Below are 12,474 nucleotides of genomic sequence, written 5' to 3'. Positions count from 1 at the left end.
TGTGCCCTCTACAATAGCAACATTGTGTCTTGCCCTGTACTTTTCTGTGCAGCCACTTCTACACACTGCTTTTCTGCCTTTCATTTCATTTACACTCAGATGCCTTCCCACTGCCTGGGGCAGGGAAGCAGCAGAGCCCGAACATTGTCCTCCACCTTCTTCAACAAAGCCTTACCCTGTCACTCAAGTCCTGGAATAAGGAAGCGAGGTGCTGGTGGAGGGGAAACCCTATAAAAATAAGGTATGTGACAGAGACTTGTGCTGGGTCCACCACTCTGGAAAAAGTCCCAGTGCCAACCTTCCAATACAGCCTTTACCATGCAGATCAATTTCACTAAGAGAAGTCACAGCATCCCAAATCTCCACTGAACTCTTGTGGAAGAAATTAATGGTATCACAATACTAGCCACATTTTGCAATATCCTTTTTCTAAAAAAGATAAGAATTGTTGTGCTCCTCATTACAGCTATTAACAGACAAATTGTAGAGATGAGTAAATGCAAGAACTGTGTCATCCAACAGAAAACCAAAGTCCAGCACTCCTAACCTCAGCATAAATCATTCAGATATAGTTCATTACTGCACATTTAATTAAACTACATTAGCCTGACAGATTTTAGCAACAAACACATCACAGTAGTTTCTGCCTTTACATTGCTTCTCGTAAAAATGAAGTCAGCTCTCCTGACTGTTAGCACAAATCATCTTTACTAGCATGGATCCCGAAAATCCTTTCAGTGGAGCTGCCATGCTACTACAATTGGACTGCACTTCTTAAATACAAGGTCTATCAGCCTTGTCTCTATTTTCTGATCAGTCGTTTTGCTGAGTCATAGAAAAGCAAGCTATTTAACGTCAGTATCTTAATTATACTTTCGGCACTACATATTTAAAAATATTGTCCATGTCTCATTTGCTCCAAAAGTTATGAGGAAAGGAATAAGGATCCATTCAACAGAGTGAATCCACCTTTGGACTTCTGTTTTACTAACACTCAAGTCATTAAACTAGGGCTTGCCATCGCAATAAAGTGTTATACCACTGCCGCACAAATGGACTCTTTCAGTAGCTACCAGATTCTACTACCAGTATAGCAGAGGTCTACATAATCTGTACAGCCAGTACTCAAAAAAAACACAAACAATTTACACCTAAGCACAGATAAACTTAGAGCACGTTTAGAAAAGAAAGATTTATTTTATTCTGCCTTCTACTGACATTTAGACACCTAAAGTTAAACAAATTTAAGACATTTAAAACTAACACGAGAATTTGTAGTTAAAAAGTATCTCTAGATCAAAACCCTATAAGCAGCATTGAAAAAGACTAAAATCATCATTAAAGATTAAAAATTTCACAGTACATAGGACTGAAAAGCAAACTGCATACATTACTAGAGACATATATAATACTCTCCTCACAAGTCTACCAACTTACTCCACCGCTTATTGTCAAAAGAAACAAACAAAAGCCCACTAGTTGTGTTAAAAAATTCTTACTAACGGTGCTAGTAAGGACAATAAAGCTGAGGTGTTTCTGAAACTTTAGAGGGGCTTAAATCAGAGAAAAGAACAGATACAACTATATTTTGATAAATGGTTAGCAAAGTGTAACAAAACTAGTAGCAAAAAAAGAAAAATGGAAATCCAAAATATTAGTTTTCTTATACAAGTAAGGCTTGTAGATAATGTTCAAAACTCAAAATAGTACATTCTACAGAGAATTACAGGCCATGCTCAATCATTTGAAAAGGACTTTCTCCCATAAAGAGTTAAAGCTTCCACCTTATACAGGCCAATTCAAAACCTCCCCTCAGGTCATAATAGGACTAATTCTTCCACTTCAGTACTGATGTTTATCACAAAACTAATGTTTACCTCACTCTATCCTAATTAAGTGATATGTGCACAAGAGAGGCTTGAGATGTGGGCAGCAGAGACCATGCAAATCACCAAGGAGAAAGACTCAGATGGTGTTCTGAGGCAGGCTCATACCACGCATTCCTGTGATGGCTGGGTGTACCTTCAGTTACCTAGTGCTGCAAGTTATTTCCTTCAATGTACACTTAGGAGGGGGGAAGAAAAACACACACAAAGAATCAATCACAGAGCACAGCAGACTCCCTCCTTCAGAACTGAACTGAGCACCAACAGCTATTCCAGAATGATGCTCTGATTTAGAAACACCCAAAAGCTTGACTCCATTGTCTCTCTTCTGGCAGACACAGACACTGTCTACGTGCCAGAAAGTGACAGCCCCAAATGGTGTTTTCCTAGCTGAGTTTTGAATCTTCCACTCTGGCTCCCTCCAACCCCACCTGCCAATACCCTCACAAATACAACCCAATTTAGAAGGAAGAGAAAAAATACTAACTCCCCTGAGCTAACTGGGCAGAAGATGGTACTTTTCCTTTCACTGGAGGGTGAGGTGGAACTGTGATCTACCCACGATGATACGTGGTTGCACTGAAGCAGACAGCTGGTGTTGTACCCTGGACTATCCATTCAGCTTCCGTCTCCATTCTTCCCTCAAGGATTTCCAGTACAGGAATATCTCATGCATGCTCAAAGCATGTGAATAACCCCCAAGTTTAAGAGTCCCTAAATAGTCATTACTATGACGGACTGCAATGACTTCAAATTAGCTGCTGCACGCCCTTGAGCAAGAACACGCCTTTGGAAAAAATCCTACAATATTATGACTAACTGAAAGCAGCCATGAAGTTGCACCTCTGAAAGGAGAGCATTAACACTTACTTGAATATGTACTCAGAGTATTCCAATAATTACAGTAGATTAAGGTACTAATTAACTAATTAACTAATTCACAGAGAAAGTTTTAGGCTCACCTTTTTGCTTATTACTTCACAGGATAATTAAACCCACTGTTCAAAAAATAAAAAACCCAAACATACATGAAAAAAGATAACATGCAAGTTTATTATAGTATCTTACCTTTAATATTAAAATTTCTTAGTTCATACTGCAGCATTAAACAAAAAGTTACTAAGATTATTCCAACAAAAGTCAAGACATAAGCCTTCCTTGTTCAACTTGTCTCTCTATACTTTTATCCTGGTGTATCTTTAAAACCTCATCTTCTATTTTTCAAATATTTCTGCCAAAAACTGAGTAATTCACGATTACAATTCATTATTGAACATAATTCAGCAGTAAAATGAATTATGTCATAAAAAAAGGAAAAAAAAGAGCAGTGATAGCAGTGCTTCCATTGCACTTCTAACATCTGCCACAACTCCTACTTTAATACTAAAACAAGGAAAAAAAACAACAGGTGAAATTATAAAAAATTAGGTACGATGACATTCTGTCTTGATGCTATCAGGCAAAGCACAAAAAAGCACAGAAAATAAGTACAGCATTTAACATAACCTCAGTGTCATCTGGAACACTGCTAATCACACACCCCAGCAATATGTGTACGATTGTTAGTCTTGTGTGTGAGAACCTAAGCTAGAAAAAGATGGATAAGGATGGTTTTCTGTATGTGGTGAAGGTATAAACTGATTTCAACATTAATTCAATATAATAGCTTTGGGTTGGGGGTGGAAATACATAAATAAATGAAAATCATTCTGCCTTAATGCTGTTGAAGTTCCCAACAAAGTTTTGCTAAGACCGTGCTATACCCAAAACCACCACATCTGTTTACGCTACTTTACTAGATAGCTCAATGCTCTCTCCTTCAGACAGCTTTTTTTTTATGGGGCATAAGTCAAAGGAGGAAGGAAGCAGCATCTGCAGTGCAGCTTCTGATATCTACTGATTAGAAACTTACTAGTAGAAATAATTCAGACTCTTTCAAGAAAACATGGCTTTGGGACAGATGTGAACTGATGTAAATGTCATAGTAGAGTCGATGCTACCAGAGCTAGAAAATCTAACGTGGGTGAGGTGCTCAGGCAATACTTTGTTAGTAACCTAAGTTACAAAGTTCAGTAGTCCTCAGTGCATAAACCAGAACTATTGCCAAGTAGCAGGAGACAACTGATGGAACAGTATTAATGCATCGCTTTATCCCACATGTTAATTCTTCACCTTAACAGATTAAAATATTCTCACTGGTTTCTTCCCAGGTAAACAGAAAAGTAACACTATACTGCTATTTTTTTGTTGTTGTTCACCTTCACCCTGTTTGCTATTGTGCAAATTCACAAGACAGCACTGAGTTAAAAGAAAAAAATTATAAAACTAAATATACAAAAAAAAAAAAAAAAAAGAAAATCACAAAGCTACTTAGCCAATAGCAACATTTATTTCAGTGAAAAGCTCCACGAAATTTTCCAGTCACAGCTTGGAGTAAATAAAGAGTAAAATATTGAACCAGCTAAGTCTAGCTTTTATATCATTATTTCATTTTTGCTTCTACTGGTACTTACTAGTACTCCTACTTAAATGAAGTATTTTTCTGTCTTTCATAAATAATGTATCTGAAATTCCTATCATAAAATATAAGTCGCAGTCTACAGTTAATGAAAACTAAAATATTGATAATTAAATTCTGTATTATACTATTCACAAGTAAACGTGCAACAGAATAATTAATGCTTAGTGAACAAAGTCATCTTCAACTTAAAGTGAATATCAAGTTATCAACTTGCATTGTCTAACATACTGCAGATGACGTTTTGTCACTCTTGCAAACATAGCTTTCATTTTCAGAAACCAGAGCCTGATAACTACTGATAATTGCCGACATGATAAATGTTGACTAATGGGAAATGCTGTAGTTCCCATAATAATAATTGGTGACTTCATAGATTTGTGATAAACTGTCACTTCACAGGTAATGAACCCTTTCACTCATAGCTACCTTCATGTGACTCATTTCTGCATCAGTCGTTACTAACGTCTGCAGAGGTCAGGACACCGAACATGTGAAGCCCAGTCTTTTACCAGAGCCGAGCCAGATGAATCTGCTGGAGGAAACTCTTTGCCACAAAAAAGGCAAGAGGAAGCTCCAGTTCTTTAGATGTCCAGATGGAGCATATGCATTGAAATATATTAGCCACCTGCTCTTATACTACCTTTCCTGTCTCATGAATTTGTTTACTTACATACTTCCTAATCAAAGTAGGGAAAGAAAGTGAAAAGTGAGCAATGTTAACAAAAGCAGAAAAAAAAAAGTCTGGACTGCATATTGTACTTCACCATCTGAAGACACTGCTCTTCCACTTCCTCCACTGTAACTCAATTCAGATGTGTTGGACGAGACATTACCTGAGAATCACCTTCAAGACTACTCTTTTGGAAAGTGTGAAAGACGATGGTCACTCATTCATTTTGACCAGTTCAGCACCATCAGTGCTCTGAGTCAGAGCGTTTCTCAACATTACCAGCAAGCCTCATGGATTTGCTGTAATATGCTCAAACTTCCCGGTAAGTCTCCTCAGAGATCTAATGTACCATATAGTTACAGCTACACTGACAGCATATAAGCAGAATACCTACGGTATTCAGTTTAGTCTGGTTGATCCTATAGCCAAATAACCCTAAAAAAAAAATAGATGCAAGAATTGTTATTAATCAAAGAAATAGATTTGCTAGAGAGACACATCAGCAAGAAGAAAAGGAAACTAAATCAAATAGTCAGTATTCTATTCTTTTTCACTACATTTCCACAAAGCTACTATGCAATCCCTACTCTAAGGGTCATGTGCTCTGTGCTTGTGTGCGCATGTGTGTAATATATACACGTATCTTCACAAAAAAAGGCATTCAGCAATTCACCTTCTAGTCCTCCTAGGCCACCATCTTTCAAATTTCAAGAAAAAAACTTTTCATTTATTGCAATTCATGCTCCTTCAGTTTTAATTTACTAGCTTCACAACAAGATCAAAAGTTGATTTCATCTATTAAGCCTACTCTACGCAAGCAGCTACAAAGCTAATGGTCTGTCCTACATGAAAAGCTACGGTACAGACTAAATTCATAGGCATTTCATTCGTTTCTCAAGTCACCAAAATGTTCACGGCTAGTGATTTTATTATAATTACTGAACAATTTTAAAAGAAACAAAACCCAGTATTGTATCTGTTTGAATGTTAATACTGTGATATGGTATATCATGACACAGATCTCAAAATTGCCTTCCAGAACCTCCTCAATAGTTGCTCTTCCTATCTGACTTTATCTCCACCTGTCACCACTTTCCACTGGTGATTCAGCTGTCTGACACACCATTTATTTGCATCTCTTCACCTCTTTTCCAGCTTTTTCATGCCTGACTTTGTACATACAGAAAATCTCTTCCCAAGTTAATCTCTAAGGCTACTACTCCTTTTATGTCCTTTCTGAAGGCTCACTTTTTGATTTCTTTAACATTCCAAAGACATAGCTTTAATATATTTGGATAAAAAAAGAAAACCGGGACTAGATGTTCAATAACAGGACTAGCAGTCATTTAACACCATGCATACCAGACACCATCTCTGCTACAGAGCAGCCACCTTGATGTGGGTTTGCATGGCAAGGTTCTGGTAGTGGGGGGGGCTATAGGAATGGATTCTATGAGAAGCTGCAAGAAGCTTCCCCCATGTCTGACAGAGCCAGTGCCAGGCGGCTCTAAGATGGACCTGCCGCTGCCCAAGAGCAAGCCCAGCAGCGACGGTGGTAGCGCCTCTGGGATAACATATTTCAGAAGGGGTAAAACCTGCTGTGGAACAGCAGTCAAGAGAGAGGAGTGAGACGATGCGAGAGGAATAACCCTGCAGACACCACAGTCAGAGAAGAAGGACGGGGGAGGAGGTGCTCCAGGCACCAGAGAAGAGAGTCTTCCCTTGCAGCTCACGATGAAGACCATGGTGAGACAAGTTGTTCCCCTGCAGCCCAAGGAGGTCCACGGTGGAGCAGAGATCCACCTGCAGTCCGTGGAAGGGACCCCACGCCGCAGCAGGTGGATGCCTGAAGGACCCCCTGTGACCCCATGGGGAGCCCAGGCTGCAGCAGGCTCCTGCCAGGACCTGTGGACCCATGGAGAGAGGAGCCCATGCCGGAGCAGGTTTGCTGGCAGGGCTTGTGACGCCGTGGGGGACTCATGCTGGAACAGCTTGTTCCTGAAGGACTGCACCCTGTGGGCAGGGACCCACGCTGGGGCAGTTCATGAAGAGCTGCAGCCCGTGGGAAGGACTCATGTTGGAGAAGTCTGTGGAGAATTGTTTCCCGTGAGAGGGACCTCACGCTGGAGCAGTGGAATTCTGAGGAGGAAGGAGCAGCACAGACAACATGCGATGAACTGACTGCAACCCCCATTCCCCATCCCCCTGCGCCGCTTGAAGGGGGAGATAGAGAACTTGGGAGTAAAGTTAAGCCCAGGAAGAAGGGAGGGGTGGGGGTGAAGGTGTTTTTAATATTTGGGTTTATTTTCTGATTATCTGACTCCGATTTGATTGGTGATAAGTTAAATTTTTTTTTTCTCCCAAGTTTAATCTGTTTTGCCTGTGACGGTTATCAGCGAGTGATCTCTCCCTGTCCTTATCTTGACCCATGAGTCTTTCATCACATTTTTCTCCCCTGTTCAGTTGAGGAGGGGGAGTGATAGAGTGGCTTTGGTGGGCACCTGGCATTCGTCCATGCTAAATCATAAAACACCTACTATTCTATCCCCCTTACGGTCCTCATTTTATTGCTATGCAAAGGAAAGTTTAAAATATGATGTGATGAATTCCATTGTGTTGTACATTTGAAACATTTTCAGTTCAGTAGTTCTGATAGGTCAAGCTTAACAGGTATATTGTATATTTAATTCAGAAAAAGATTAATGCCTGAAAGACAACTGAATGTTAAAGACAAGTTCAAAATATATGTTATACTATAAAACAGTAATAGAATAAACATCAACCAAAAAAAGTCATACTGACATTTCAAAGCTTATGCTTGCTACAAGTGAAAGCAATCAATATTGCATCTGAGAGATTATTAGCTTGTTCGGTGCTTTTGATAGTATTTTGAATGCATTCCTTATAAACTTTTGGCAACCACACGTTCTCCCTCAGACAGTCCAAAAGGCCTGTTTAGCAGAAAAAGAAACAGCAAAACTGTAATAGAAAAAAAAAAAAAACAACAAACTCTTGCAACAGAAAGTAAGAGACACAGGAAGGAAAAGGCCTGAATATATTTGATTTTACTTAGAGGACAGCTCCAAAGATGTATTTTAATGTCAAATAACCTTGTTTTATGCTAGAATCTTTGACTATTTTCATCATACAAAATAAGAAAAAAAACCTACCTGAAATTAAGGTATTAATATCACAATTAAAACACTAATGTGCTTTAAGGATGGGATGGATAGCTACAACAGCCTCTACAGAGTCTTTTCTGGCTACGTAGGATACATCACATGGCCAGGCTTGGGTCCTTTTCTCCCCCCTTACGCAGACTCTTAACACTTCTGAATGAGACAACATGAAGCTTGAAAAAAAAGACACTCCTGCAACTACTTAGTTAATTCTACTGAAAGACAGTCACAGTTACAGTTCATTTTCCCGCTTCTTCATACTCTTTGTTCCACTTAGGAAGTACTTATCAGAAACACTTATTACACATATCTGTTAGATATAATGAATAAGTATGTTGCTTTCACTACCCTTTTAACCACAGAATTGACTGAAAGCAAGCAGAGATCTCAAACAGAGATCCAGTCAGTCACATCCCAGTTCGAACAAAAGATAATGCACAAAAAATTCAAGATAATGAGAAAACTCAACCGGAGTGCAGGCTGATGCACTGGCATCAGGCTGATTATCCTAGACGCATTCCTCTAGGCAAAGTGACACAGTAAAGATTACATTTCAAAAATTTACACTTTACAGTCTCTCCCCCTCCCCTGAGATCTGGCAGATGAGAACAGACTCCAGTGATATGTCTGTTTCCAAGGTAAGGTTTTTGTTCAAAGCCACATCAGGTATGACAAGGTCCTCTGAAAGCTTTTCCTCCAGCTAAACTAATCCATTAAGCAACACAGCCTAATTTCCTTAGGACATGTATCTGCAGATAAGCCACCTTTCCTATAGTGCACGTCTGCCAAGAAGGGATAGCAGGCAACACTGACAAGAGAGATCAATAACTGTCATTAAAAACATTTGATCAAATCATATTGGAAGGCTGATTCTTTTCCATAAAATTGTGACTTTGCCAAGTGAGGTGTAACCAACTTTAATCACAAAGAAACCTGCAAACATAAAATTCCAATTTTTTTTTGGTTTTAATGTGGACAGTAATCCAGTGGCACTGTATTAAGCACCCTATTCCTTGTATGAAATTATTTCAGGTGAAGCATTCAAAAATTGCCATAAAGTCTTAATGGGAATTTATTCTAATTAACTTTTATTCAAATTTTTTATCCTCACACACCAACATAAAAGTGCCACACTTCAATTTTGGGGTCGGGGTGCAATAATAATAAAAAAAAGGACAATCTGAATTCCAGGCCAGAAATCAGAATAGCCAGCACAGCACAGAACCATTCTCTGCTGTTTTTAATAGTGTAAATTGCATCTTGATTAAAAGTTTTGCTAATGGATCCTTTCTCACATAATACAAAACAACAAAATCTACCTCCATTCTTTTTCATACAGCGCTTCTCAGAAGTACATTGGTACCACTCACACTGCAAATAGACTAGCTACATTCTTTCACCTGACGTCTCAATGCTTGCACTCTCTTCGCTCTGCAACTTTTTTTACAAGTCTTACCACTCCTCAAAAATTGCTGCACCATGAGCAGCATGCTGGAATGGAACACAGCATGTTAGGGTACATTTATGACAGGATGAGTGAGCAGCAGCATGATATCCTTGAAAACTGGTATACAGATTCACAGGCAAATGAATAGGTGAAAAGTGATGTTATAAACACAAGCCAAGGCTTCAATGAGAAAGTTACATGGATTTGTTTGTTGCAAAGCAGTATGGTTTAGAGTTCAATCAAGAAGTAAAATATCAGCTATGTTCCCTAGAAGCAGCTAACAGACAATCATCTACTTATTAACCCACTAATATTCAATAACACACCAACCCACCCCCCCAAAAAAACCCATCAAAAACCAGCCAACCCAAAACACCCTTACTTACAGGTTTTCTTTTTCAAAAAAGCTCTGACTTTCAAAATTAAAATAGCTGTTCCAGTTCAAGTGTGGGTTTCATTAATGTTCACTGACTCTAAACAGATGATAAAAATCACTTTAAAAATGAACATAATAGGGAGAGGAGCACTTCCAGCTATGAAAAGCAGAACAAATGAAAAGATTTTTGTGTATATATATCTTTGTTTTTATATGCTGTGTGTAGATACATACCAGGTCTATATTTACATATATAAAATGTACACATATACAATGTACACACACACACATAAGTGCCAGATGACCTCCAGAGCTCTCTTCTAATCCAAATTATTCTATGATATATACACAGCATGTAACAAAAGCATCAAACAGAGAGCAAGAGGTTTTTTCTCTTTTCATGCAGTAGAGCTCAAGCACAACAGCTCTTCCCTTGGGAGCCTTTCAAAACCACTCTGGAATTTAGTGAAGTGAAGCATAAGTGTTTGCCTGACTCTACCAAACATCTTTTAGCTCTTTTTCAGGTCAAGGATGGAAAGAAAAAACAACAAACATTGTTTATAGACAGCACAATAACTTATTACACAACTAGCATCATAGCACTGGGGAACTAATAACAGCTTATCAGCCAGTCAAGGGGAAGCTTTTCATTTTCCCACATACCACTGTAAAAACAAAATGGCTAATTAGAAGCCAGTGACTTTTTACTTTTACATAGAAGGGCTGATAACCACAGGCTCTCCAAAGTCTAAAACTTTCTATTGATAGATGATAATGACCATCTAAGACAATATTAAAAAAATACATTTGTAAGCTTTAAAGATGCGTAAACATGAAAATGCATCGATTTTAACAGTATTCAACTAAAACAATAGCTACAAAAACAACTTTCAAATAACAATCTGGTCAAGATCCCTTCAAGAATCATGACTCAAATAACTATCAGATTAGGATACAACTGCCACAGTCTGTGAAATCAGACTAATTTTGTAAATGAAGTGTTATATAAACTCAACAAAAATCAAAGGTGGTTCTCCAATTAAGAACTTCCAATCTGTCTTCAAAAAGACTCTTTAAATAGTCTTAAAATTATCTGACCTTTAACTTTCTTATATTCATATATAAGTCAAAATTTTCCTGAACATTGCACCATCAGAAACAATTATGAATCTTGTCTGTATTTTAGTTGTGATTAATAACTCATCTTTACCCCACAACATATCTGTAATATAAATTTGATAATATTTTTTAGGTAAACTTGACAGTTCTGACACCCTAACTTGTACAGAAGACTATACATAACGCAACTTCAGCCAAGGAAACCTGCTTTATCTCTTCCTTCACCTTCACACACACAAAAACCTCTCTGCTGTCACTAACAATCCAATATACTCAAACCTGAAAATAAAACATCTGATACCTCACAGCTAGACAAAAACCCTGAAGTGGCAAATAGACAGACATACCTCAAGGTAGTTAAGGTAATATGCAAGTCAGAAGCAATACAGTTTGGTCCACTCAGATGTCAACAAAGCTATCCTCACACAGTGCAGCCCAGAAAAATCCTACTCAAGTTGGCAGATGTAAACAATTACACATTTTACATGCCATGGAAATCAGGTCTATGATTCTAAGTATTACAAAAAGAACATTAGACAACAATGACTGAAATCACTATAATGCCACCTATCTGAATCAGTCTTGAAATAATATTTTGGGGATGGTGAGGTGTTCCTACTGTAAACACAGCATGCATTTAACATTGGTGTTATAAATTACACCTAGCAGCTGTTCACTGCTGACACTGGCAGCAAAGACTCCCACCCTGTTCCTATGAACCACGTCGGTTGTGGATAACTAGGGAATTCCAAGTAGACAATATAAATACTTTATTTAAAACTTAACCCAAACGTCCTAAAATAAGCTCTGTAAAGTTCTAAGTAACTATCAGCCAATCAATATTAATTCAGCAGCAAAGCTCAAAATAAAATTGGAAGTAATATGACAGAGATCAAAAGCTCATTGTAATGTCTTGGTTTAGAAGTCTGCAGATTACACCTTGGCCATTTATCAAATAGTTCCTCTTTGGAAGCTTCAGCTAGTTATAGAAAAGCTTTTCCAAAATCCAAGGATGAAAACAAAGATCAACCTCTACAAAGAAAGCTTCTGCTCCTGCTTTTCTAACCCCATGTTGAGTAAAAACACCTTCATATGCTCAAAAGGGGAAGACTTCTGGAATCAGTATAAACTTCCTCACAACTGTGTCTCTGCTACGTATGTCAATGCACAAGAACCAGGTGAATAATCATAGACAATACAAGACTGAGGGGGACTTCTGCAAATGCCCCTTCATTTCACCTTTTGCTGGCTTGCATTTTAAAGACTCATTCAGATA

General features: G+C 38.3%; 1 protein-coding gene across 15 annotated transcripts in view; it reads right to left on the bottom strand.

Moving 5' to 3' along the window:
- Positions 1-12,474, bottom strand: part of ROBO2 (roundabout guidance receptor 2) — a 1,133,103-nt gene that overhangs the window by 417,855 nt on the left and 702,774 nt on the right. The gene's annotated exons all lie outside the window — the stretch shown is intronic.

The sequence above is a fragment of the Opisthocomus hoazin genome, chromosome 1 (assembly GCF_030867145.1).
Source record: "Opisthocomus hoazin isolate bOpiHoa1 chromosome 1, bOpiHoa1.hap1, whole genome shotgun sequence".
NCBI classification, from domain to species: Eukaryota; Metazoa; Chordata; class Aves; order Opisthocomiformes; family Opisthocomidae; genus Opisthocomus; species Opisthocomus hoazin.
This window is presented reverse-complemented; position numbering and strand designations above follow the sequence as displayed.